Raw genomic sequence first — 27808 nt, 5'->3', positions numbered from 1 at the left:
ACTGTATTTGGCCATACTTAGAGGATCCATCCAGTATTGCTTTGTCACTTTGAAGAAGGAAATGAAACCTTGGGTATGAAACTCTTTACATCTGGTTCCACAATCAATACTTGGTTTAGTGATAGGCAAACAACTTCAATAAAATTCATGGGTACAGAGATGGAAGAAGACACTCTCCTCTTGAAAACTATCAAGAGAGTTTTATAACTATGAGTTTAATTATATAAACCCATGTTTTATGGAACCATTCAAAACACTTAAAATGCTACCAAAATAGGGGATGGAATGAACTGATAGGAAAGCAAAACTCATACAGAACAGACAGTACAATCTTTTAAAAATTCTAAGCTTTATTTCCATTGAATTCAGCATGAGGGGACAAAAACACGTATTGCCATCACTGGTGATTAATTAGATTAATTGATCTTTACATCACCTGTATTCCGTTTCTGTTTTACTTAAATCATTAGTGTAAAATAGTATAAACAATTAACAAATTTCCCTTTAAAACTTCTATTCCCCCAACTGAGAATTTAAGCCAGAATTGATACTTTAAAAAATATCCATTGTATTTAAATTTATCAGAAGAATAGGCAAACAAACCACATTGTAAAACTTGTATATCTTAGAAACAATTTCCATTCTCTTCTTCCTCACACCATAGAAAGCCATGCTTGAGCTCAATGTCTAAATTGCTTGTCACTTCCATTATACAGGGGCTCTTCTGCTTTCAGAAGGACTACTTAGCAGTAGTGGACAGTTCAATAAATCTGGGGGTGCACTTTCAGGGAACTAACGATGCAGTGAGATGGTGGAACACCATCGATTGTTCAGATTCTTTGAGATAAAGATTTTGGGAGAACAGAAATAAGCCAGGCTCCTGCAGATAGAAGAGAAAGCAAAATGAGGAGGAATAGTGAGGTAGGGGAGCAGTATGCTAAGGTGATTTACTTCCTGTCATCAATAATAGAAAGCATTTCATTATAACATGATCAATCTTATCTTTGGTTTCAGCAGTTGACACGGCTAGCGTAGGAGACTGTTTTGGATGAAATCACAATGAAACCATTAATTGCTGAGGTGATCAACTTCCTGGAGATTCTTTCCTCTATTCCTTCCAATGTGACAAGTTACATTTATTGTGGCTCCTAGAAAAGTGACTCAGAAATATTAGAGATAAAACATTGATAAGGTGGCCAATGGAGAATTGTTTCCAGGTAGCCTGAAACCCAGCAGACAATGTAGCTGTTGCCTAATAAACACAGAAATCTACATTGTATGCCAGGTTCAAGCCCCAGACCTGGATGTTCGGCCTGCAAGTCATCCATGCAATTGACTATTTTAATCAGGATATCAAAATTGTTATGCTTTTATTTACAGAGAGAAAAGAAAACAGAAGTCTCAATTGCTGTAATTTACCTGTAGGTGAAATTTCTCCAAATAATTCTATTGGTTGTCAGTCATCAAGCTATTTTTAAAATGCCCTTTAAGGGTGAAGAGATGTATGGAAGCACAGACGGGGAAGGGAATGGATCTCAAGTTAGGTATATGATACATAAACAGCTATATAGAAAAAGCTATTTTCATGGAGGAAAGAGAGGGATAAAGAGGAAAACCAATGACTCAAACATCCTTGCAGTGTTAGGCACAGAGACCTCATCATTCAAGAAACTCTTCATGACTTCCCAAACACAATGAATGACGAAAGACTAGACTCTGAGAACTGTGGCATGTGTTTTACTTCAGCTAAAGCTACCATTTCAATAACCTTGCTATGGGTATCATAGCATAACTGAAGCCAGATGATGCCACCAGAGACCCAGTAGCCAGATGTAGCTGCTGATTACCAAAGACAGGATCTACACTGGCTACTGAGCCACTGAGGGCACCCTAATCCTTCTGCGAGCAGGACAATTTGTGGCCTTCCTGAGAGAGTCTGTGGAAGAAAAGAAGTCAATTATAGAAATTAATAAAACAATACTAAGAGTTTTCAGTTGTGTATTTTTCTCAAGTTGTAAATATATACAGCTCTTAAACTACCTCTAGATTCACTGACAGAAAGTTATTAATAAAAGTAACCTTTACAAAAGTATTCATAGGAGCACCTCATCAGTTTGTCAGTTCTAACCTGTCCCCTTTAAGACAATACAAGTATAAATTACTAACTAGGTAAGTTCTTTGTTGATTGAATCACTCATTTATCTTTCTGGAAATATACTTACTGGGACACTTTTCTATATAAAGATACAACTTTGAACAAAGACCCCTAGAGATGACAATGAGGGTAGGGAAAAACATGAAAAGAATCCAGCAGATATGCGGTCATACTGTAGAATAAGTAGTTGAAAGTAATAGTACTGTTTTTTCTTCCATGTAATACTTTTTTAATTTTATTATTTTAATTTTAAATAGCTTGCTTCACATGTCAATCCCAGTTCCCTCTCCCTCCCCTCCTCCCGCACCCCACCCCACCATCCCCCCCCAGCCTCCCACCCTATCGCCACTTCCTTCCACATAGGGGATACCTAGAGTCTGTCATTTCACTCAGGGAAGGATCCAGGCACTTTCCTAAGAGTCCAGGCTGAGAGAGCATCCCTCTTTGTGTTATGGACACATGAAGTCCGTTTGTATGCCAGGGATAACCACTGATCTACTGCCCAGAGCCCCATAGGTTGCCCAGGCCTCCTCACTGACTCTCACACTCAGGGCGTCTGGATCAGTCCCATGCTGGCCTCCCAGCTGTCGGTATGGGGTCCAAGAGCTCTCCCCTGTTCATATCAGCTGTCTGTGCTGGTTTTGCCAGACTATTCTTTGCCAATTTGCTCTCTGTCACTGGGTTCCATGGGTTCAGTTCAGTGTTTAGCTGTGGGTGTTTGCCTCTGCTTCCATCATTCACTGGATGAAGGCTCCAGGATGGTTATAGACATCAAGTTCATTATCAGGAATGAGCATTCAAGGTGGTCTTTCCACTACTGCTTAGCTTGCCAATTGGTGTCATCCCTTTAGATCACTAGAGGTCTCACTGGCGCCAGATCTGTCTTCTAACCTATGATTCCCTCTTCCCCCTATCCTACCCCCCCCCACTCAACCTTCCTGTTCCCCCATGACCTACTCTCTCTTCCTCTTCTCCCCCTCTCTTCTTCCCAGCTCCCACTCCCCCTCACCCCTCGCTGTGTTCCGAATCTGCTCAGAAGATCTTGCCTCATTCCTCTTCTCTGGGGTACCATGCACATCTCTCTTTAGGTTCTTTCCTGTTTCCCAGACTCTCTGTCAGTGCAAGTGCAGACTGGCACTATCCTGATCCATGTCTAAAAGTACTATTTTTAAGATAGCTGAGGAGTATGTGGCTGAGGGCCTGACAGTCATGCGGCTTAGGAAAAGAGGGACATACATATATCTAGGGGAGGGAAAGGACCCTGGGAGAGTGAAAGAGGCAAATGTCAAAGGTTTCAAGGCACTCTATCTCTGCATTTGCCCGCCACAGGCAATCATGGTTTTCTACATTTAGGATCATTTTGAAATGTAAAGAACTACGTGACTTTGCTCCAAGCACATACACCTTAGAGTCCTTCCTGCCTTTTTTATGATTTTAAAATTCTGCAGCATTCACTTAGATTTCGGAGGTTATCATCAGGAAGAGAGCTCTCAAAGGCTTACAAATTTCAAATAGTCCAAGTTCAATGGGCATGCAGCTGGACCATAGAATGATAATCAAATATGTGCACAAGCAAGAACAGTGACTCATTACAATATTGTCAGTGGTAAGAAAACACAAACAGCTTTCTGGAAGCCACGGTGTGCTTGGCTCTGTTGGGGAGGACAGGGGTGGGATTGACAAGGGAAGTAGGCTTGTTTCATTGCTTGCTTTCCCCCTTTTAATAGTTACTAACTAACCCTATCTATTAGTTTTATCTTAGCGTTCTCTACAGAGGAGCACACATAATGAGATGACGAATAAAGAGCATTTTCTCAGTTTTTGCCATCTTTTAGCTTCACTGTAAAATAAAGCATTTACAGAGCATACAACCACATCTCATAACTCTCTATAACTATTCCTAATCACCCTTTATAGAACCTTCCAGAGTGAGGTACAGATTTATATTGTTTAGTTCCAATGCCAAGGTTCAACAGATGCTTATTTATAAAGCCCAGTCCATTTTAGCTACAATCTGTAGACTCAGATTTCATGTGTGGAAGAAAGAACTAGGGAGGGGGGGAACACATGCCAATCTCGCTGGGAGGGGGAAAAGAATATATTTCATGGGTGGTCTGGGGGACAAGAACGCGAGGGAGAATCAGGTGAGGGAAGAGAAGTAGGGTTGAGGAAGGGACTACAGGGAAATACAGATATAATTCAAGGATTTGGGTTGGTATGGAAACCTTGTACAGGAGAAACTGTGAAACATATATGAAGGTGATTTGAAAGAATTCTTAAAATAATAGAGGAAACAGAGTTCCAACTGGCCATCTCTTGTCACCAAACCAAGTTTCCAGAACTGGAACTGGTTTAAATCCAACTGAGGTTTAGCCAAAGGAGCCCCACGGGAATGCCAAACAACACAAGCTGTTACAAAGAATAATTTGCTCTCCACAAACAGATGGCAAGGCCCCATTGTTGAAGACAACAACACAGGTCAAGCCGGTGCCTACATAAAACCAACGCTCCCATATTCTAGGGTCTGACATTAGAAAGGCACTCTGTAGATTAACCAAGGAAAAATGTAAATACCAACCCAACCACAGAAACCTTTAATCTACAATCTGTCCTGCCTGCAAAATACATACTAGGGAAATGGTGCCACAAAGCTTGTGGGAGCAGCACCAATGTCTGAATTTATTTAAGGCCCACTCCATGAGATGGAACCCATACTTAACACTGCTTGAGTGACCCAAAAATCAGAGACATAGTCCAGAGACATAGCATAAAAAAGCCAAATATTACTAGTCTTCAAAAAAACAGGAGTATTCTGCTACACTCAGGCCTTTCTCAGGCATCATCAGAGAAGCTTCCTCCTGCAGCAGACAGAAACAAATAAGAGCGCGACAGCCAGACATTACACAGGGAGAAAGACCTCAAAACATATAACTCAAAATAGGCTGTCTCCATCCAATTCCTCCCTGTTAGAGCTCAGGGAACCCTATGAAGAGTAGAAAGAGTGTAAGAACAAGAGCAGATGGAGGACACAAGGAGAACAAGGCCTTCTAAATCAACTGAGCAAAGCTCATATGAACTCAGAGACTGAAACAGCATGCACAGGACCTACACAGGTCTGCACCAGGTCCTCTATATATATTCCAGCTTTCAGCTTAGTGTTTTTTAAAGAATCTCCTGAGTGTGTAAATAAGCAGGTCTGTGATTCTTTTGCCTTCACTTGGGGCTCATTCCTGCTGTTGCTTTGTCTTGTCCAACCTTGTGATGGTTTTTGTTTAATTTTTTCACGTATTTATTGTTATTTTTTAGAAGCCTGAGTGGATCTGGAAGGGAAGGGAGGTGGGGAGGAACTCGGAGATAGAGGGAGGGGTGGCTGTAATCAGGATATATTGTATGAGAAAAGAATCTATTTTCAATAAAAGGGAAAAATTGGAGGGGAGGCCATGGAGGTGTATTTAATCAAAATGAGTCATTAAAATGAGAATTAATCCTATTGTGACTAAAATAACAAAGATGGCAAAACTCCCTTTAAAAAACAGAGCTGTAATGCCTTAAAACTGGGTATTTAACACTTACATTACAAATAAATAAGTAAATACAAAATGAATCTTAGTCCATCTTTAGATTAGAAAAGTGAGTTTTAATTCGCAAAGGCTATCCTATGTATCCTCCAAATTCACTGTATTTAAAGAACTAATATTAATATATTCTTCCATAGGACTTCTCCATCACTTCTTTTTAATTTATATAGCCAATATATGGTGAGCAACCATAAATAAACATTAAAGGTAACTCCATTAGTACCCAATCACTACTCAACTCAACAGTGAACACCTTCGTAAGGAATTTTAAGTACAGCACATTTTCAAAGTTTATGAATAAAATACAAAGACAAGAAACATTATTAAACTACAAAGTCAAGTTACATAATCTTATTACCTAGTAATTAAGCCCCCGTATGAGAAAGAATTGTAACCACGAGATCCACTGCCTGAATCCAATCCACACCACAAAGGAACAAAACACAAACAATTGACTCCCTTTTGGCTGATGACCATTAACATGTGGTGGGAAAGGAGTTTAAAATTGAAGCAAAAACTACTATCTACTGCCAGAGAGTCTGCTTTGAACTGGGATTGACCCTATTACTTGCAATGCTACCCTGGCATTTGAAGAGCACAGCCTCCACAGTTAAAACAGGAGCATCCTACATGATGAACCAGGAAGAAACTTACTGACACTGAAAGTGAAGTTGCCAGATAGAGAACTACACTTGCATCAAAGTTTCGCTAGAAATGAAAGGAATGCTGTGACTTGGAGGGTCATTCAGCTAACGTGAGAATAGAACCACTCCACCTCTTTTGAAGGGTTTTTTCCTCAGATAATTCTATTTTGCCTTCAGAAAATATCCCTAACTTTAGAAATGACAGCTCTGGGGAGAAATTCTGATCCTAAAGTTTGATTGGGAAGTAAATGTAGAAGAAACAGCTACTTGAACAGCACTGGCAGAAGGAGATTTTGAAAGAGTTCAAAGGACCTTTTAAAACTTAAAAAGAAAATAATCTTTCTTTAAAAAGAGTTTCTACACTTTTTAGTTGTGATTTTTCTAATCCCGGTAGTTTTGTACTACATGTCTCCAGAAGCCACCCCAGTGGCATGCAACAGTTAGTGTACTGGCTCGCAGCTAAACACTTTTTAGTTGTGATTTTTGTAATCCCGGTAGTTTTGTACTACATGTCTCCAGAAGCGACCCCAGTGGCATGCAACAGTTAGTGTTCTTGCTCGCAGCTTTCCATTAACTTAAGGATGCAGTCAACTTCTGTCACAAACACATTTATGGGTTTGAAAGAGCACAAGCCAGTCTATGACTTTAACAATGTCACCATTAATTTAAAGTGAATAAAAAATGTCTCCCACTAGATGGGCTGTATGTCAAATGTTCTTTTAAAACTAGACATACACATGGAGGGGGAGACAAGGGGAGAGGGAGAGGAACAAACTGTGATTACCTTGACTATGAGAGACTGGGGTCATGGCATCACAGGTGTTTACATAGATACACACTCATTAAAGTACCCACAGGAATGAAGTATGTGCTGTTCTTTGTTTACCACACTTCAATAAAGCTGTTTAAAAAAATGTGTCTCTCAAATGGTAAAGAACAAAAAAATGTCTAATTAACACTAAGTATAGACTAGGAAAGTAATGCATTTATATACACAGTGTGCCACATGGTTAAATTATTCTGGAGGAGAAACCAGCCTTTTAAATACAGGTGTCTAATTAAAGTACATTTCTGCGAACTTAGATTCCTTCTGCATTATGTTAGAGCACTTGAATTAGGCTATCACCATAACCAGGCACGTGGTGGCAGCCTGTCTAACTCTTGCATACCTGAGATCCTGTGACTACATTGACCAAAAACATTTATACCAGCTGATGGTCACTTGATCCTCACATCTCTATTTAGTAAATTGTTCTACAAGTCAACTTGAAGTTTGAGGTGAATATTTGAGGACATTCTTATTCAAGACACTTTTAAAAAGACATTCTCTGCCAAATAATTCTAGCCTGAACAGGCTTGGGAAGGTTTTGGGTTGGCACAAGATCCTAAACATGCTTCTAAGGGTGAAACCTCTTCCAGCTAATAAAGACAGACTCAGACTAGTTTTCGAAAATAATATTTAGCAATTAGATACATGCTTTTAATCCCTCTGAGTGAAAAAAATCAATTTTTAAACAATTACTAGATGAGAACATAAGTGGGTTTTGATCACTAAATGTACTAAGAGAAAAAGGATAGCTTTAACTTAAGTGACTAGGGTTTTTTGTGTGGACAAATTCCAGAAATAAATTGTCCTCAATCAATTGTATCCCTTCCTCCCTCCTCTCTCTCATTCCACTCTTTAAAAAAAACACGGCATTTTCTAGAAACAGAGAAGGATTCCTGTCCTTAAAATGGGGGGGGATAAAATTATTTGAATCACATTAATGATAAATAAGGATATCAAATAATTGTTTTCTGAACCAGTAAGCAGAAATAATAAGTAAATAAGACAATCAGTTTCTCTAAAAATGAATTCTCAAACTTTGTTAATCACAACCCATTACTAGGTATTTCCACATTTGGTCTCACATCTGAGCCATGTGCAGTTTTCCAAAGACATCTAACATCATAGGCTATAACTACCTATCTCTGTTTTAGGCATTGCCCAACTTTTACACCATCCAATATTTTCATGGTACGGAACTTTTAGTTCTTCTGGAACCCCCCCCCCCAGACAAGTTTTTCTGAGCTCAAATAAGCTAGAGAAGAAGTAAGTAGTGGGCCCTGTGTGCTGGTTGCCCAGCTTCTCCTGCCAGGACAAGGCCCAGGTTTAGGCCTCCTCACAGATGAGAAGAAGGATGCTTTGGGGAATGCTCCCTGATGGCTCTGTCTGTGCTGGTCAGAAAAAGTCACACTGCTCTGACATTAGTTGTTTAGAAATGTGACTTCCTGTGAAAATACGGGTACTTTTAGCTAGTAATTAAATCTCATTCTTTTGTAATTCCCTGGGTGCCAGCAGCATTTTGTAAATATTTGTCACCTAAATCAATCAGAGATCAATCAATTATAAAATGTCTGGGCAGCTATAATATCACAATTCAAAGAAAGCTCACAGAAAACACTGAGACCCTATGGGCAAACATCTCCATTCAGGATAGCACCTATGTATATCTTTATATACTTGACAGCACTGAAGGGTCCTGAGGTTAGGCAGGTGATACCCTCAGAAAGACAGCTTTCACTACAGCCTGTCACACAACCGTGGAAGACTACCAGAAACCAAACCACACTGTGTACCAGACAGAATCCTGTGTTTTGTTTTGTTTTTTAAAAACTATGTCAATGCAAATGGCTCCTGCCACAAAGAAAAAGAGGGGAAAAATGAGCTAACTAATGCAGTGTGAAGACTTGGATAAAAGGTTAAATGTATGCCAACATATACATAGAACCCATTTGATAAGGCGGCCAGCTACAACATGTTCTGCTCAACAAAGAGGAAAAAGAGAAAAAAATGTGGATTCTAGTATAACAAGGACAAAATGGAAAACGGAAGTGAGACTTTAAACAGTGATCAGAAGAGTGTTGCATAAAAGACAGTAGGGACACTGATTTGTTTTATAAACTTGAGAGAATGTGAGAAAGATAGTAGTCCTCGCTTACAATCAAGTATTTGCTGCTCAACGGGTTGTTACTGACATAGTAAAAATGAATCCAGTTCTTCAGCTGGTCAGAAGGGCATGTATTTTGTCAGAAGCAGCTCAGTACCCTGTCACATCTTGATAACAGCATTCTTTTTCTGGCCTCAATTTAGTTGTAGATGCTGGATTGTGCCCATGCTGACGGGGGAAGGGTTTTCACAGCCAGTTCTGTAGAGCAAAAAACAAACACTTAAAGAAACACTGAGCCAGTTAAAAAAGAGTCAAAATTAAGATTAAAAACTAAGAAAACTGGGGCTGGGAACATAGTTAAGTCTGTAAAGCACTTGTCATAAAAGAACGAGGATTTGAATTTGGTCCACAGCAAAGTTTGAAAAACAAACAACAACAACAACAAAGTGTGTGGTGTTCAACTGTAATGCTAGCAATAGAGAGAGATGAAGACAGGTGTATTCCTTGTTTCCACAAGAGCACCTGTCTTAAAGCAAGGTGGACAGCACCCAAGGACAACATTGGTGCTTTACCTCCGGCCTACGCATCAATTGAGAGGAAAACATTAGGAGAGAAAGGCGGGGGGGGTTCTGCTTTCAATTGGAAATCATATATTTTCATACTGCATCATATACAATATAAAAAGGAAGGTGGATACTAGAAAGGGTCACCACTAGTGACAAAGTATGAAGAGGGTTGATAGCCGCTGTAGCAAAAGCAGAAACAGGTGAGAGAAGACAGGTACTGACACTCCACGGTGCATGGCTGATGCAGAAGATGAGAAAACCTGAAAGGTTGGCAAGAGACTACAGTGACTTTGATGAGTTTAATTAAAAAGTTAGAAAAGGATGGAGGAGTTCAGAGTCCACAAGAAAGGGAAGATTAATCTTAAGCCCGGGGGAAGGCTAGAGATGAAGGAAGGAGGCCTTTCTTCCTGTGCAGAGGAACAGACTTCATTACTAGGTTGAAAGGGGAAATAACAGGAAGAAAATTGCTGTTTATATTGATGGTAACTAACACAGGGGAAATCTGCTTCCTCTTTCTGTTAGGGGCAAAAAGGGGTCAGGAGAGGTGTGCCTTGAAAAGATTGGCTGGAAGAGAGGTAGGGCTGGACATGCTGGTCAATGTGCCCTAGGAATGCAACTATCAGTTTAAAAAGGAGAGGCCTGGCTCTAGTGGCACTAGTACTATGTGAGGCCCTGGCTTCCATAGCCAGCTCCCTCTCCCAGAAAAGACTCTTTTCTCCTGAACTCCTGGCTCCAAGCCTCTAACACCACCCCACGTTGGTTCTCCTAACTATGCTATCAAGACTGGTTCAGATTCTCATGGGAAATTACTAAGCGTTTCCTGACACGGTCCCTCTCGTACGCCTTACTCTGATGGCCAAACTCTCTGCAGTTTGGGGAACCAAGTGGAAAAGAAGAATTCCAAACATGGTCATTCTTTTCCTTTCCCATCTTAACAGTGGTAGTGCTAATACGGAAATCCCACACAGACTGGAGAGGGCTATCATGCCCATCACCACATTTCTTCCAGAGCTGTCCCTGTGAAAACCGGCAGGGAGCAGAATCTTTAGTGATAAAAGAGCAAAATGGAACAAAGCAAAAGACTTTGCCTTGATTTTCATTTCCACACAGAATTTATATTCTTTGTTCACCCTTACTACTCAACCAGAATACAAGCCACAAAAAAAAACCAAACAAACAAAAATACCACCAAACAAAAGAAACAGCCTGCAGGTTTTTTTTTTCACTCTGTTACAAATGAGAAATGCACACAGCACCATCTCCCTACAAAGTTGATGGTGTCCTTTCAGTTTCATAAACTTACTTGCCCACAGAATTCTCATACTCCCCCAAGCATGTCTGTTAGTTACCATCTCCCAGAGAACTGAAGACTATACTCAGACCCTTCATAGTTTATGACACATGCTGATGACAAGTTTGGGTGGCAAATTATGTAATGAGTGTTCGGGAGTCATTTTCCTCAAAACCACAAATGGGAAAAAGAGACACAATGAAGGACATTTAGCATGACAAATATCTGGAGAATAAACATGCTACCAACATAGCGCAGGTGCAAAAAGATACCAGGTATGGATCAGTTTTCCAGGGAAAGAAACCTTCAACAGCGGCTGCATTTCCCTGTGGTTTTGTGAATCATCTGAAACCAACTATTTATTATTTAGTGTCCTTGTGGGGAGAATTGGAAATGAGCTCAGAACCTTGACCAAATAGTCAATGATGAATTTGTGAAAATAACAAAGTGTATGGAGCAAGTAGCAAGAGAGAATCGTGACCTTGCTCACCAAAGGGACACAAGGGTTCCGTGATTCAGGAAACAGCTTGGCATTTCTGAGCCTATTTATTCTTCAATCAAAAGGAAATAATACTGAGACACATGACCACAGAAAGGCTTGCACACAATGAGGTGGGTAGGTACCTTACAAGCTGAGGCCAGTTCCTGAGGCTTCAGCCTTGTTGCATAGGAGCCCTACACAATGGTGTAATCATGTTTCTAAAGGCAGCATGCAGCTGCTCTATCAATTGAGTGGGGGGGGGCACTTTACAAAAAAATACATTCATTTACAGGACAAGGGGTGCTGAAAGATATGGGTGGCTACAGACTACATTCACTGTTGAACTTTGGATGCTCACCTATCCTAGAAAGTCCTATATTTCTATACCAAAACCATTAAAACTCTGGTTGATCCTCCCTAAGAGAGGGTAAATCTAGATTTTACCAAACAGGGACATTTTCAAACCCTCCATCTACTATAATGATGATATCTTGTTTTCTTCAGATTCTTCTAAAATCAAGGAATAACCAACATGCATTAACCACACATAATTAAGTTAAATGATGAGGAAGTCTGGAAAACAGAATCACCCATGAAACATGTGCGTAAATAAGTGAAATTATCAACTAGATATGGTTTCCTGTGCCCTTCTCCACCCCTTCCCTCTTACTATCCACCCCTCTGTTCTCCACTTGATGCCACTCATCTTTCTGACATTTTTTGCATTTTCTATAAATTTGGGTAAACAGCATTACATTCAGTGTCTTATAAGGGTCCCTTCACTTTATTTAAGGCTGTAACTTTTTCCATTACTGAGCAACATCCATTGAGATACACCATGATTTGTTTGTCTATTAAGTTGCAGTTGTACATTTGGGGTTCTCTAGTTCTTGACCATAACTAACAAAACTGGTATGAACACTCACATACACACGGCTTTCATGTCCCTTTAAACAAGAAAGCTTGATCACATGGTAAGTGTATTTTGATTTTCTAAGAAACTGCCAAATTGTCTTCTAAAATATTTTTACAATTTCACAGTTCTTCCTAAACGTCTGAGCCATAAACCTCTGCATTCTTAACTTCCACTTGATTGTCAGCATCTTAGCTATTCAATTAGTGTGTAGTTTTCATGTACATTTCCTTAATGACTAATGATGATGAATATCTTTCATGAGCTTCTCTATACAATATGGGTATCTTCTTCAGTGACAAGTCTTTTGAGATGTTTTGCCCATGTTTTAATCTTGCTGGTTTCTTATTATTGAAAATGTTATCAGTTTCTATGAGTGGCTGAAATAAACTTGATCAGTTTTTACAAAATTAACGGTACAAAAGTTAACAAAAATTTCCATAAAATATTTTCTAAAGCCGGTTATGTTTATGATGAGCTTGAAACTCTTTCAAAGCTTGAAAAGAATTTAATTGTTTATGACTATACCATCAAATCCCAGAACTTAGTGAAAGAAGTAATCCCATATACTACATGGTACCCCAAAAAATCCCCCTGGTTACTCTTATGAAAAATTACCCAATTTTCAATGATAAGTCACACTTCAAATCCTCTAATTACACACGAGTCCTACTGATTCTATTTTATAAAACAATAAATTCTCATATTCAAACTCAGGCACATATGCAACTGTAAATACAGTTAAAAACCCGTGTCACATTGTTTATGCACACAGTGGCAGATAAAAATGTGACATGTAAATAAGAACATTAATGCCCAGTTGAGGTATGTTAACTGACAGCTAAATTGAAGGGCTTGCTCTGAGGGAAAATAGGCCTGGTTGTGTTGTGTGGCACCAGCAGGTTACAGTTGATGTGGGTTTCCTTTTAGATGCCTGGAAAATGACTCTGCTGACCACATCCACATTCTGAAATACTTTTTGAGAACTTGTAACCAAACTGCAGGAACTGACTCATTTTGCAGTGCCCAGCCACCACCACACAATCGTTTCGAGGAGATTGAAGAAGGCAGAAACACCAAGGTTTCAGAACACAGGCAGAAAGTTGTCTAGATTTACATGGGAGGAGGGAGAAATCCCAGGGCACAGAGAACAAGGAATGGGTCCAGGAGCTTAGGTCTTCAAAGATGGACTGAGAACAACACAATCCTGACAGACAAAACATGCACTGTTGTCTTCAAGGCAAGAAATCATCTATTTCTGGAACGTAATGAATCTAGTGGAGAGATGTACACAGGTTGATTTCACACAAAATGGTACCTTAAAAGGTCATTCCTGAATTCCTTATCAACTCATCTACTCAGCAAAGTGATGCTCAATCATAAACACTCCCTTGCTTCACAGGATATAAGCAGGAATGGGCAGCATGTCTGGAATATCAGGCTGACACCTGGGCTTGGAAACAGAGACTTTCCACCACCACCTCCCTGTCAATTTCCCCATCTTCCTCTTGGCTGCGTGTGCATGGGGGGCCCAAGCCTCTCTTTGGTTTCATATGAAGTTCTTGAGTGAGGGTCAGGGAAGGAAAAAGAGCAGCATATATAGCCCTTCTCCCCCACCACAGTGTTCCAAAAGTATTCATTTCTCCTTCACACAAGTGAAACAGATAAGTCAGTTTCAGCCAGAGGCAATGATAATATCCGGCTCAGTTGAACCAAACTATAAACAACAAACCAGTAAGTCTTTTATGCAGGTGGGCCCCTTACTAAAAAGAACTCAGGGTTAACAGGAATGTATTCCTAACTAGTCAGGCCAGATGATAAGAAGTTTGGATAAAGGCTCAGGTATCATGAAATAAGATCTACTTAGGTAAGATCTATGAGTCCTATTTGTTGTCAGGTCTAGTCTAGTTGTCTATATAATGGTATGTATATCCCTTATGTCCATTTGCACACTTGCCATGAAAACTTCCAGATGACACTAACTGCACATCCTTTACACACAAATCAAGACTTTCAGTATCAGATTACAAAAAGAACAATAGGGGCATTTATGGCAATTATTGCTCTACCTTTCAGGAATGGTAAGTACTTGTTTTTCAGTACAACTTTAAGACAAAGGGTATATAAATTCCCACCTTTCCCAGCTGCTTTAATTTTTCTAACTTCCCTTTTTGTCTCCAGTTGTAAATCAGTAGGATTTAGCAATTGTGTAGCCTGTGTGAAACAAAATTTTCTTACATATTAATGAGGGACCTTACTAATCGACTGAATGCAAAATAGAATTAGAAAAAGAAAAAACACCTAAGCAAAGACATGCCTGTTGAGAAGAGAGATACAGGTAAAAATAAATCAATCAAAACATGACATTAATAGTCAACGTTCTCACTCTCGGAATACATAGAATGGGAGGAGGAACTAAGCACATTGAGCTCATTCATTATTCTTTACTAGGAGCTTTGCAATAAACATAATTAGAATCACAAAAGTAGCATTGTCAAAGAAAGCCCTCTAAAAATTGTACCGACTTGGTTTATAAAATACAAAGGGAAAGTCACCTCTCTAGGTTCCCTATGGGCATCATATACATATTAATGCCCTTCTTATAGTTAGTTAGTGCCTCATACCTTCAGCATCTTTCTATGGAGTCCATCTTACTATGTGTCCATTGCAGTTCTTTCCCTGATCTCCCTATGGGTTTCTCTGAATAAATACCACTGCATCAGAGAGGCATTCCAGTCAGCTCTAGGTAGGCAGTTTCTTTCCAACCCTGTAGTATTCCCTATTTGTCTGCATTGGTTGTTTGTTCTGCCATAACATTTACCAATACGTACCACACATATATTTTTTTTCACTTACCATATAAACAAGGACATTGTTGACTGCTGTACTCTTAGACTTAGAACACTAAAACGAACCTTTCTCTGTGTGGTATCTTTGCCTACATACTTATCAAGTCTACTGGCACTGGAGACAACATTTATTAACACCTTACCAAACAATCTAAACAATGGTTAGGAGTACAGGGGTGAAGGGATGATCCATTTGCCTGGCATTAAGAGAAACGCAAAGGAGAAGAAAGGATAGCTGCTTGACAAATAGGAGTTATTAGCATTAGCATGTGGATGTCAAACAGAATGTGGGAAAATAAGAAACTATGCAATGACCAATTTGTTTGCTTAACTCTGATCTATATTACCGACTCCTCCCATTGGACCATATGCTTACCAGCAATGCAGACGTCACAATTCACATACTATCTTCAATGTCTTTGTGACTAAAAGATACCAGCCGCTCTGATTCGTTGAGAAGAATTTGAATGAGTATTTTTAAAAGATCTGTGAACAGTGAAATCAAGGTTGAATTTACTACTTAATTACAAGTAAAGGTAAACTATATATTCCAGGAGTATTTGTGATTACAGAGTGATTACAAGTAACATTTTTCTCTGGACTGTTAATAGTGTTATTTCTTACTCTCAACACCTTCCACAGTGGTTTACTTGGAGATTAAAAAACAACCAACCAACCAACCAAACAAACAAACAAATAAAAAACCTCTCCAATTTAACTAAGGTGGGAATCAGAGTTTGCCTACTAAAATTATTTTCCAAGATATCTCTGGGGAGGCTTTTTTAAACATTACTCTTCTTTATAGAAATGGTTTGAAAGCTTAGGTATTCTGAAACCATGTTTATAATTTAGCCATGATGAAAGAAGACCTGGTATCTGGGAGAGGTCAATTGCCCCCAAATGACAAGTGTCAAACAAGAGATAGCTACAGAGGGAAGAGGTACAAAGAAGTTTACAGCATATAGCTACTCCTCTCTCCAACCCCATTCCATGTACTCTCATCATGCCTTTTCTCCCTGTTCGCAGGAAGAGGATGAATGAGTAAAAATAAAGATGAATGAATGAACAGAAAAAAAGATGGAAAGAAAGCATGTCTCATTAACATACCCTCCTAGGAGCAGACCCAATTCAAGACCAGTGAGAATTTGCGATTTCCAAGTGCTTTAAACTCATGGACTTAGGTGGGCTGTCCTTACCTAATTTCTAAATCAAATTCTTAGCATTTACAGCAAGAGGAAACTATCAACCTTCAAACTTCATTCCCATGATCTGAAATTTAACACTTGGTACAAACATGAAGTTTTTTGTTTGTTTTTAATGGGCATCAGTGTCTGCTTCCAAGCTCTGTTGCATAGAGAAAGCCTTCAGAACTAGACGGTGATAAAGGTAAAATCTACTAATGAATACAGAATCTCATTCTCTTTGCCTTTCTACCAATAGTCCATCCTGAGGATTCAAGTGCTCACATACCCCCTCCACCCCGTCCCCACCTTCAAAAGAAAACTTGAGAGGAAAAATTAGGGGAAGTTAGATGAGTAAATTTATTAGTGATTTAGATCAACTGAAAACAAGGAATTCCCCTCCTGGACTTCAGTGGCCTAATTAAAACTCATAAAACACCAGTGACTAAGACTGCTCCTACTGATCTGTCAAATAAGAAGTAGCAAAAGTCAACTGTGTACTACAATAGAGAGGCCCAGGTCTGAAGGATGTGACACTTTCTAGAACAGACTCAAAAGATCACTGCTGAAACTTTCAGCTCCAGTCAACTTTTACTCTGCCTTTGGACCCAAAGTACTTCCCATCTGTGCTGGCAACAGCCTATTTGGATTCAGATTCTGTTCCTAAGTAGACAAGTGCCCCAAAGAAAGTTCCTTTGTTTCTCTGTGCTTCTCACTTATGAAGTAGACACAACAGTGGCACTGACAGCTTGATATAAGGATCAGGGTACCTTCGGTGAATCACCTACAGAAGGAGCTACTCCAAACATACTAAGTGTATAACAAATGGCAGCCAACAAATTGTTGCTATTTTAGTTCATCGGCTATGCCCAAACTCACATATATGCTGGCTGAAACCCACAGGCCTGGGGATAAACAAACTGGGAAAAATAAAGTGAGTGGAACACTATCATTCCAGGTCCTCAAGCATGTGTGTTTCTATGTATGATCATATGTGAACACCAGAACTCTCTTTAGGCTCTGGAGTTTAGAGCAACCGATGGAATCAGCTACTGAGGGGCTAAATAAGCTTAATAAAGCACAAGCACATTTACTCCACATGCTGAGGCCTCTACTAGAGTAATAGATCGGACTTGGACATTATTTTGTATGCAGGTAAGCAGAACTGTGCATTGCTGGGCCTACATAAATTCAAGCCATTTTTCTTAGTTAAGAACTAAATTAAGGTCCTTAAGTGTGTACAGGGAGGTGTCAATTGATTATCTTTAAAAAATATTTTATCCATTTTTAAAAAAGAGAATAAAGGCAAAAAAGGACATTAGGTACCCACCAGAACAGCCAGGTGCTTCAAGAACTAATTTTTTTTTTCCTGGCCAAGAAGGACATGCCGTTTAAAATGAATTCTTAGCTTGGCCTTCATGACAGAAGGTTCTACCCTATAGCTTGGGGGGGGGCGTGGTTCAAGACAGGGTTTCTTGGTAAAAGCTCTGGCTGTCCTCAAACTCATCAGCCTGTCTCTGCCTCCTTATGAACATGCACCACTGACAATTCTCTGAAAGGTTATATTTTTTTCCTTTGTAGTTACCTTTTTTCTTTTTTTTTTTTGTTTGTTTTCTGAGATAGGGTTTCTCTGTGTAACAGTGCTGACTATATTGGAGCTCACTCTGTAGAATAGGATGTCGTGAACTCACAAATATCCTCCTGCCTAACCCTCCTCCTCAAATGCTGGAATTAAATGTGTGTGCCGCCACCACCAAGCTTACATTTCTATTTATATACAAAGTTATCATGACATTTATATTAATGTTTTAAGGGGCTTTCAACCAAAATAGATGCTACATACTATAACTAAGAAAAGAAAATGTTTCAGTTATATTGACTTATAAAAGCATCAAATCCAACCTCTATAAGTATCAAATCTGTTACATTACAAAAATTAAAGAAAATAAGCTATAATAATGTATTTGCATTTAACAACATAATTTACCACTAATAGCATGTGTGGTATGTCCTGTGTCTTTGATTAGCTTAAACACTTTAGAATGTATAATTATAATAGTGAGAGTAGTGAGCATGAAGTCGTAAGAACTTGAACCAGAAGATGTTAAAATTATTACATACATATAGCAATTGTTTTATATTGATTATTTTTCAAAGAGACAAGGGCAGTTTAGTAGGTGTTAAGATATTTTAATTGAAACACATGTTCTAATTTTGCTACCCATATCTATGTTTAAAATAGTTAATGAAATGATTTTACTTTGCATGTTCTCCTTAATTCCTACTCTTCCTGGAAAAGAAAATAAATGGTCAATTGTTTCATTTCTATTTTAAAATGGAATGATAATATGTTCTTCAAATTTTGACTATGCAATCTAAACAAGGTTAAGAGAAGTTTTCAGAACTATTAGGCTGGTCTACAGAGCAAGTTTTGAGATAGGTTTTGAAACCCTATCTCAAAAACATAAACTGGAAAAAAAAAGAGAGTCGGAAAAATATTTCTTATCAACAGCATTTCAAAATGAACATAAGGGAAGTTGAAGACAGTGATCAAAATATGTATCTAGAAATCTTAACATCTGTTCAAAGCTAACAAACCAGCATTGGTTAACTAAACTGTCAAGCAGGAACATAAAATGTACAATATGACACAGGAAGTAAGTGCTAAAAAGAAAAAGTGGGAATAGAGGGGCATGAAAATGAAACAGGGAGGGCTAAATTATTCTTGATCACCAGAAACACATAGAGACAAGAGAACCATCGTAGACATGTTTTTGAGAAGTACTGTTAAATGTATCCTTTTCTGGATTGAGTCATGCAGTTCAATTTCTTGGGCTGCCTGATTTCCCAGAGGCATTTTTTTTTGTGCCAAGCATTACTCCTATGCCAAAGAGTCTCCCACTCTGAGGTAACCATTTCTCCCTTCAGTCTAAACCCCCTTCCAGCTAGAAAAAAATAGCTATGAAAAGACTGTTTCCAACTGTATAAGTAAATTCCCTTGGGGTTAAGAAAATTGTATTAATTTGACTTAGTTTTTCCCAATTAAAAAAGTCAGGTTGATTCACTGATAGAGAGGTTAGACCCCTGGCACTCCCACAGTACCACCACAGACCATAGCCATTATATCATCACCTTCTGATGACACTAGGCATGGGGTAAGCAGGAATGAAGGAACCAGGTGACACACCCCTGCAACTCAGCCAAGTTGCAGCGCTTGCAAAACATGGCTCTATTGTTTTCTTCTATGTCAATCTGGGCAATTTGCTTCACCTCTCTGTACAGTTTTCTCTGTATAAAATGGAGTCACAATCCACTCAGTTAATACATGTAAAACATTTGATACTAAAATATGTCTCCTGGGTAACTATCAGGAACGAGTAGGCACTGTACTAAATGTCAGGGATATATTTAGAAAAGTAACTAACACATAGCAGAGCCCAATAACTGTTAATTCAAGAGTCAGAACCCTTATCTGGCCAGAAACAATTAGATTATTATAAATTTTATAAAGAGGGTGATTACTTAACATATACACACATATGTATATAAATACAGAGGAGGTCTAGTACAATATTCCAGAATCAAGTATGTGAATATTTTTGTGATAAAAACATACAGACTTAGTGAGCTAAATAAAGACTACAAGTGGCCTCTTGTAAGCTCAGGTCAGGACTTGTCAGTTTGTGACAAACTTTTCTCCATTTGTTAGAACATTTGGATTGAAATGGTAGATTTATATTTATTAAATAAGTGACAAACCTTACGGAAATCTTTTCCTAATTAATTCTTGCCAAAACCATGGAGGAAGAGAAAATGGGAATAGAAAATGCCTTTAGGCATGGAAAATACACAAGTGCATAATTAATCTATGGTACATATTAATCTAAACCGTCTCTGGCTCCGATATAGTGTTGCCAATATTCTCAGCCTGCCAATTCAGTCAAAAATGTATTTTTGAATAAAAGACAAATTGCTTAGGTTTCTGACTATTGAGTAATATGATTCTGTCTGTTCCATAGGAAAAAGACAAAGGCTAGTCAGCAAATGAAGTGAACAATTGGTTAAAAAGCATGACTCTTTCGAGAGCAGAGGCCTCCACAGTCAGCCTAGGGGTGAAGACTACATGCTATGCCACAGTGGCAAGCCACCTTGCTGCTACCAAAAGAAATCTCCCCACGTTGCATCTGAAGTAAATATTTGCAGTTCTTGTAGAGCCTCCAATAACTGGTTCAAAATGTCCTCACTACTGGTCAGCACTGGACAAAGATGTGCACAAATCTCATGGAAGTTGGCTCCTTATGGCTCCACACGTCGGTACTTAACTCAAAAGTATTGATTTCTTCAAGATCTAAGCTACTACCACTTCCATGGTTATCCCATACACAAAGGCCAAGTCAAGAAGACATGAGACAAATACAGTTTCCTACACATGATGCTTCATGGTTTTTGTTCCCCTTCTTGTTATCCTCCTACTCAGTAAGACTGTAGCAGAAGGTTTGAATGACATTTATGAACTGAGATCTTCAAGGTACATGTCAACAATTATCTGAGTTCTAACAACAGCTAGTCACGTCATTAGTGATTAAAGTCCCCTTCAAATAAAACGTAGACACACCCACACAAGAAAAAAAACAAAACAAACAAACAAAAAAAAACGTGTGTGGGGGGGGATGTTACATCAATAAAATAATCAAAGGTGTACAGTATACTTCTCGAATACTACTGGGGAGAAACAATTGAGGTATATCTCTCAGACGGCTTCCTTTCACTTTGTTGTTTTTGCAAAAACAGAAATGTTACTAATATGTTTACTAAATGACAAAAATACCAATACTTTGAGTAACTCCAGGAGAAAATTCTGAGTGATACTTTTAGATGTATACTTAAACTGAGAATAAAAAAATGGCAAAGTGAATCCAAAAATAAAGCTTTTGGATAATTCTTCTGCAACATAGTTTGTAACATTTACTATTCCAATTTACATTGTATTCCATTTTTATCACAAGACAATGGCTAAATGCCTGAAGAACATCTAAAGGTTTTTTATAGTCTTTTTTCTATGCAGCATGTATTTATTAAATCACCATGCTTTGTCCAAGTATTTACATCAATTACGAGTTAAAATAAATATCACTGAATACACAATAGCAATAGAATATAAATTCTCTAGAAATACTTTCCTGCTTTGTCACCATTTTTTGGTCTTTCTCTCAAACCCATAAGTTCATGTGCATCAGGAAGTCATACCTTAATTAAGTAAAATGACTTGTGGTATTCACACAAATCTGCAATGCCAATGTACTGATTTACAGCTGGATCTGCACTTCACAGCCATGCTTGTCTCTCAATTTAAACAAAAGTCTTTTGGGTGCTATTTATTACCCTAAGAAAAATGATCTTCAAACCTTCAAAGGATGTACACACATTTACTACACTCACTTTCCTCTTCCCTATCTGGACCCCACTCTACGAACAGAGAAACGGTAGCTTTGCTATTCTGTTATAGCTTTCTTTTCTTAAGTTGGGGATTTTATGATTTCAAAAGCAGAATGGGAGCCACAAGTAAGGAAGGTTCATCCAACTTTCAATTTACTCAGAGATACTCAAAGCAAAATAAACATTACACCCCACAGTTCCGTTTATAGGCCATAGTTTCATGTTTACATTCATAAATGAAGATTGCCCAAAATACCTACATAATTACTGACACATAGAATTAGAGGGAAATATTTTAAGTATATATCACATGATTACTTCAACTGACCAATAAGGAACTTGCAAAAAATCAAGCAGCCACACGCTATGTAGTCTTTGCTTATTGTGCTCAATTTTTCTCCACACAATCTTTATTCAGCAAAGTCAAGTAGTAAAACATTCACACTTGTTATAAAACTGTGTTATCTCACTGTCCTTAGGAATACAGGTATTCAAAGCTTTTTGTCTTTTTCTGGAATCCTTAAGAATAGCTGCAGCTCAGGTTCAAAATCAGGACACTAAATGTCAGGTTTCAGAGAAAGGAAGCCTGATTGATACAAAGGCACTCCACCACTAAGAGTGGCTCATGATCATCTTGAAAATGTTATGGACTACATGGAAATAGGCACCCTTTGCTTTATTAACATCATTGAACAGAACAATCTCAAAATCATGACAGAATGCAAAACAAAATCTGTGACCATCATAATCCAATGTTTCGGGTGCATTGCTTCAACTTTCATTTTGTGAAGGTCTAGATACAGGACACAACGGAGAGGCAAAGGAGCCGACTAATTCTCAAAATCGAATTTCAACTTGCTAGTCAGACTGAATGCAAATCTCTATCTATGGAAAGATAATGTATTAACTCAATCAAACAGCCCATTTTGATTTTGTGCTTTCCCCAACTGAAAAGGAAGCCATGTCCAAAAGTAATACCTAGTTCTATTACATATGTTTGGCTAAACTAGTAACACTCGGCTCATTTTATTAATTACCTGGTTTCTCCTCAGCCTTTATGCTATACTGTGGGGCTGTGTGCTTTTTATGTTTTCTGTTCTACACACTTGTTAGGGGTCTGTGAACAATTTTGCAATTCTCCCACACACCATATGATATCTATTAGGGACAATGCCACTTTTCACTTACCGACTCTGGAAAATGCAGTGTTTCCTGGTGACAGAACACTGCAGCTTCCGTTCGCTGAAACTCCTTCTCAGCTTGGTAAATGTGATTATAAAACAGCTTTGTTCTGATCACACGAGGCACTTTTCCTATGAAAGTTTTCTAACGACTTATCTGCGTTTCATTCCTGTGACAAAATGAACCAGACAAAGGGGAAACAGGGGACAGGGAATAAGTCCACACAAGTTCTTGGCACACATTTTCAGCTACATTTTTCTCAGTTTAATCAGTAAGCTAGATTAAAGTGACAGTTACCAGTTCAGGAAGCCAGGGTTTGGTCAAATCAGCCACACGTAATCTGAGTGTCTTCCACTGGTGCGCAGACCCCAGGGCAGCAATTACTTGGTCATCTATCACAAGAGGACTCACTGAACAGACCCCACCCCCACCCTGCCCCTGTTGAGCAGCAGTCAGCAGCAGAGTAGAGAGTGGACAGTCCCCTGACCCGGGACCTCTTATAGGGATCCGCCAATTAGCAGCTGGCCAATCGAAACTAACACCTAGTACCTAAGTCACATGACAGGGCAGTCCCTGTGATTGCAGGATTTCTGAATTACTGGGGTTATACAAAGGACACTCATTCGGGGGGGGGGGCATAAGCCGAAACAGAAAACTCTCTGCCTGCGACAACTCAAGCTTTAAAACAAGTAATACCCTAGCCTCACATGGAATAGTGGAGACCCAGACAGGATGAAAATCAGAAGAATGTCTGGCATGTACTAAAAAATAATTCTATTTTTTAAAGAAAGAGACAAAAAATAATAGTTCTAAAGCAGAGGCTGAGTTTAAAAAAATCTTCATCTGTAAATATACTGTTCATCCTGCTTCTGCCCGTCTCCCTGACAATTTTACATTCAAAACTTCCTTCTGCACAGCTCCACAGAGCCTTGTAGAGCCTCTGTAGGGAAATGGGAGAGGTGTATAACCCTCTTTGCCTTCCCTCAAAGAGTCCAAGAGAAGATTCCTAAGTGATACACGTTTTTTTAAAACACTTGTAAAACTTAAGCAATTTAAGCATCATCAGGACAAATCTTCATGTTAACTACAAATAATAGCCCCCTTCCGAGTTCGTTTTGTACTGTCCTTATCAAGCTCACTTCGTTAAGGAAACAAGCCCATTTCATGAAGTAGCTGCCAATTCATTTTTAACACCCCCAATTTCTCTTAAATACCACCTATGCCTCCCAAAGAACTTCAACCATGAACACCCCTCCCATTTCTTCATTCTCTGAAAAATGGTACTTACAAGTAAGTGTTCCTTGTTTGGGTCTGTCCATTTCTTCTCCCCGTTCCCTGACTTCTGAAGTCAAAACATAGACTCAGCTTCATCTTTCCAAAGCAGATGTCTATTTTGCTCAAGCAAAGCTGCAATAGCTATTTCTCTGAGGCAAGCTCAGAGCGCTGTGCTGCTTGCCATTCCCAATTTATGGAAGGAAGCCTATGTCAAACAAACCAGGTGATGACTCACACTGCCTCCCCCGGCCACATTTTCCCTAGAATGGGAGGGTAGTGTGAGCGCAGCCATTTGGATATGAGTCAGTTTTATTAGACTGGTGGTTGTAGCTGATCTGACAAGCTCAGGTTTTTTTTTTTGTAACTTGTGCATTTAAGAATCAGAACGCATGCTCTAATAGATTTCAAAGCATTCAATCATGTAAACAAGAAAACTCCAAGATTATTTTTAAGCCTCAGTTAAGTTCTAGCCCCACTCCCTAATGTGTAATATTTCAGAACCATGTGTTGGAAATTTTACAACTAAGGTTACTGACCAATCAAGTTCACACAACATTGAGGAAATAAATGTGCAGTCTGCCTCTTTAGCAGCAGAGGAACCCAGTTTAAATCTCGTGTTGGGGCCCATGTGGCAGGTTCTTCAGGAAGTGGTCAGGGACATGAGAGACATTTAAGAGGCTTTCACTTTTGTATGCACTGAAATTTTCACTCTAACTGGAGTCACTCACATAGAAACACAAATATAACAATGACGCCATGCCACCCCAACATCTGAATAGTCTTCTAACATCAACTTGTTTAAAAGCTTAAGACAGAAACATGAAAATCACCATATGAAAAAATCCAAATAAACTGCTTAAAAGTCTCCTTTGCAGTGAAAGGTTCAGTAACTAGTATGAAGGGAGTGGCATTACATGGAGTCAATTGTTCCCAGGTATTACGCAGACAGGAAGAAAGGGAATAATGAGTGCAATTCCCCACGCACAAAAAATCTGAGAGGCTCAGGCAAGCACTTCAACTGCAGTTATCTCTTTTCAGCATACTTCCTTTAACCTTGAGCAAAGTCAGCAACTGCTTTGATGGAGGCTTAGTATTTACTGTTGATTAAAACTTGATGGATAACTAGTTATGCTTCACCTTTTATTTTTATAAACAAGGCAATATTCAAATAGCAATTCCACAACTCAGATGAAAACACAGAAAAGATACACTCACTTAAATAATAATTTTTAATTTTTAATAATAATTAGAGTTAATTCGGAAGTTGATCATTCACTTTGTTAAAAATTCCCCTGTAAGATTTTACTGGAATAAACACCATTCTAAATTTTCATATAGAATCAGTTTTTAGAAATTAAATCTATACAAACTACTTGGAAGCACATTTCCAAATTATACTTTTCAAGTCTATTTTAACTACAATCAACTAGTTATTAAAATCTGTTCATATTTCAACAGGGGCATATTAATCTAGCCACTGCCATTTTCAAAGTAAAGCTTTATTGGCTTAACGACAGTTACCTGCCTATGGTCCACAAAGAACATCAAATGTATATAATTACATAGCTTTCAATGGAAATAAACAGAACATTAACAAAATCAAACACCAAAACTCTGGCACCGAAGAAACTTTAACATCTTTCAAAAGGAGGAAGGCTCTGTTTCAATCATGGTTTCTCCATTCCTAGCTGTGTGTGAACTGGAAAAGGCTGGAAGCAGTCACACACAACATAGGCATTCTATCATTTAAAACAACTTTTAAGACGGCTTTAGTGTTGATAGACAAAAACCTAGCAAACCATCATATTCTGCAGGGAGTTTCAGTATGTGTTCGGGCTTCCCCACTGCATTTTCTGGGGTCTCGGAAAGTCAATGCTATGACCAAATGGAAGCAATCTGAGAACGGGCATTAAGAAACTCCCATCACAGCCAAGCATGGTGACAAAAAGCCTGGTATCCCAGCATATGCAGAAGGCTGGAAGGTTATAGGGCTATGGCGGGAGGATAAGAAGTTAGTTCAAGGCCAGCCTAGGTGAAGTCATGCCTCAAAAATAAAACAAAATTTAAAAAAAGCAGAACTCTCATCCTAGTTGTCCCAGATAGGTAAAGATATTAAGGCTGTCACCAGCCAGGAAAAAGAAGTAGAGGAATTACAGCCTTGTTCAGCACAGAGCACTGTCTATTACCTCCAAACAGCCCCTAATAAGAGGGACAAAGAGTAGTATAAACCCAGAAAAAGTATCTGTTTACTCCTTTGCTTTGCTTTTTTTTTTAGTTCATAAGGCCACAGCATAAAACTAAATTACATTAACCTAAGTGAAACCCAGGCAGTTGGGTGGAGAACCTCAGTATACATTCTCTGTTAGTTTGCATTTCAGAAATATTACTTCCCTCATCCAGGTACAAGAATCTCTGTTTCCATCTAAAAGGTATATGAAGCAGTTCAACCATTCCACAAGCCCTCAGGGAACAAAAGCTAATAGTTTGACTCAGCATGTGACATCTCTGAGGAGCAAGCACGTTAGAAATATGCAGAGCCTCGAAAATCCTGCTCGGCTGAAGGACAAGCAACTGCTCCAACTTGTCTTTAACATGACGGGGGAGGAGAGCAGAATAATGGAGAGGGTGGTTGGGATTACAAATGGGGGATGAGACTCAGGCTCGCCCCTTTGCATGGGAGTTTGGGTTAGAGGCACAGATCTGGTTCAACTCTGCACTAAGAGGTTGGTTTATGGAAGCAGCATGGAGTTGCTCTGTCAGTAACCATAAATTCCAAATAATCTGACTTTGTCAGTTCCAGAAACCTCAACTATAGGACAGGATGAACACAGACAGCCAGAGAGCCAATACTGGCCCTGGGATAGTATTGCCTGAAGGAACTAGAGTAACTTCTTTTCTGTTTTTCATCACCTGGAGAGTGGGCATAAGACGAAAATACAAGGAAGAAATAGAAATCTGCTTCCAAGGTGAGCAGCCACCTCAAGGAGTTGTCTTCCACTCCAGGGGTGGGAAGAACAGCATCAAGCTTCCAAGTCATACTCTTCATTTGAAGGCAAATAATGTGAACTATGATGGCGCATGACTATAACTCCCTGCCTTGGGAAGCAAACACAAATACAATACCACCCTTACCCTGCTTTTCCAAAGCAAAACCAAATAAAAATCATTTCTTCTTTATGAAAGTACTCTGCTGTGAAAGCACATTAGCTTTGTATCCAGTTTCTATAAAAAATTTTTTCAGTATCCTGATGAACTTGCTTCCATGGCTATGCTATGTGAGTGCCTCCACAAACATGCACACAAACTACATGCAGATTTATGTAAGAA

At 38.9% G+C, this 27808-nt stretch overlaps 1 long non-coding RNA gene across 2 annotated transcripts; it reads right to left on the bottom strand.

The window, feature by feature from the left end:
• Positions 1 to 332: 332 nt before the first annotated feature.
• LOC106022488 lies at positions 333 to 25680 on the bottom strand. 2 transcript variants are annotated; one of them, XR_005872434.1, is made up of 5 exons: positions 24495 to 25680; positions 23213 to 23375; positions 15784 to 15893; positions 9360 to 9565; positions 333 to 880 (listed from the first exon to the last, which is right to left on the bottom strand). It is a non-coding gene; the product is annotated as an uncharacterized LOC106022488 (long non-coding RNA). The 2 variants fall into 2 exon arrangements; XR_005872435.1 differs by lacking the exon at positions 24495 to 25680 and adding an exon at positions 23504 to 24486.
• Positions 25681 to 27808: the final 2128 nt, after the last annotated feature.

The sequence above is a fragment of the Mesocricetus auratus genome, unplaced genomic scaffold (assembly GCF_017639785.1).
Source record: "Mesocricetus auratus isolate SY011 unplaced genomic scaffold, BCM_Maur_2.0 Super-Scaffold_100033, whole genome shotgun sequence".
Taxonomy (NCBI): Eukaryota; Metazoa; Chordata; class Mammalia; order Rodentia; family Cricetidae; genus Mesocricetus; species Mesocricetus auratus.
This window is presented reverse-complemented; position numbering and strand designations above follow the sequence as displayed.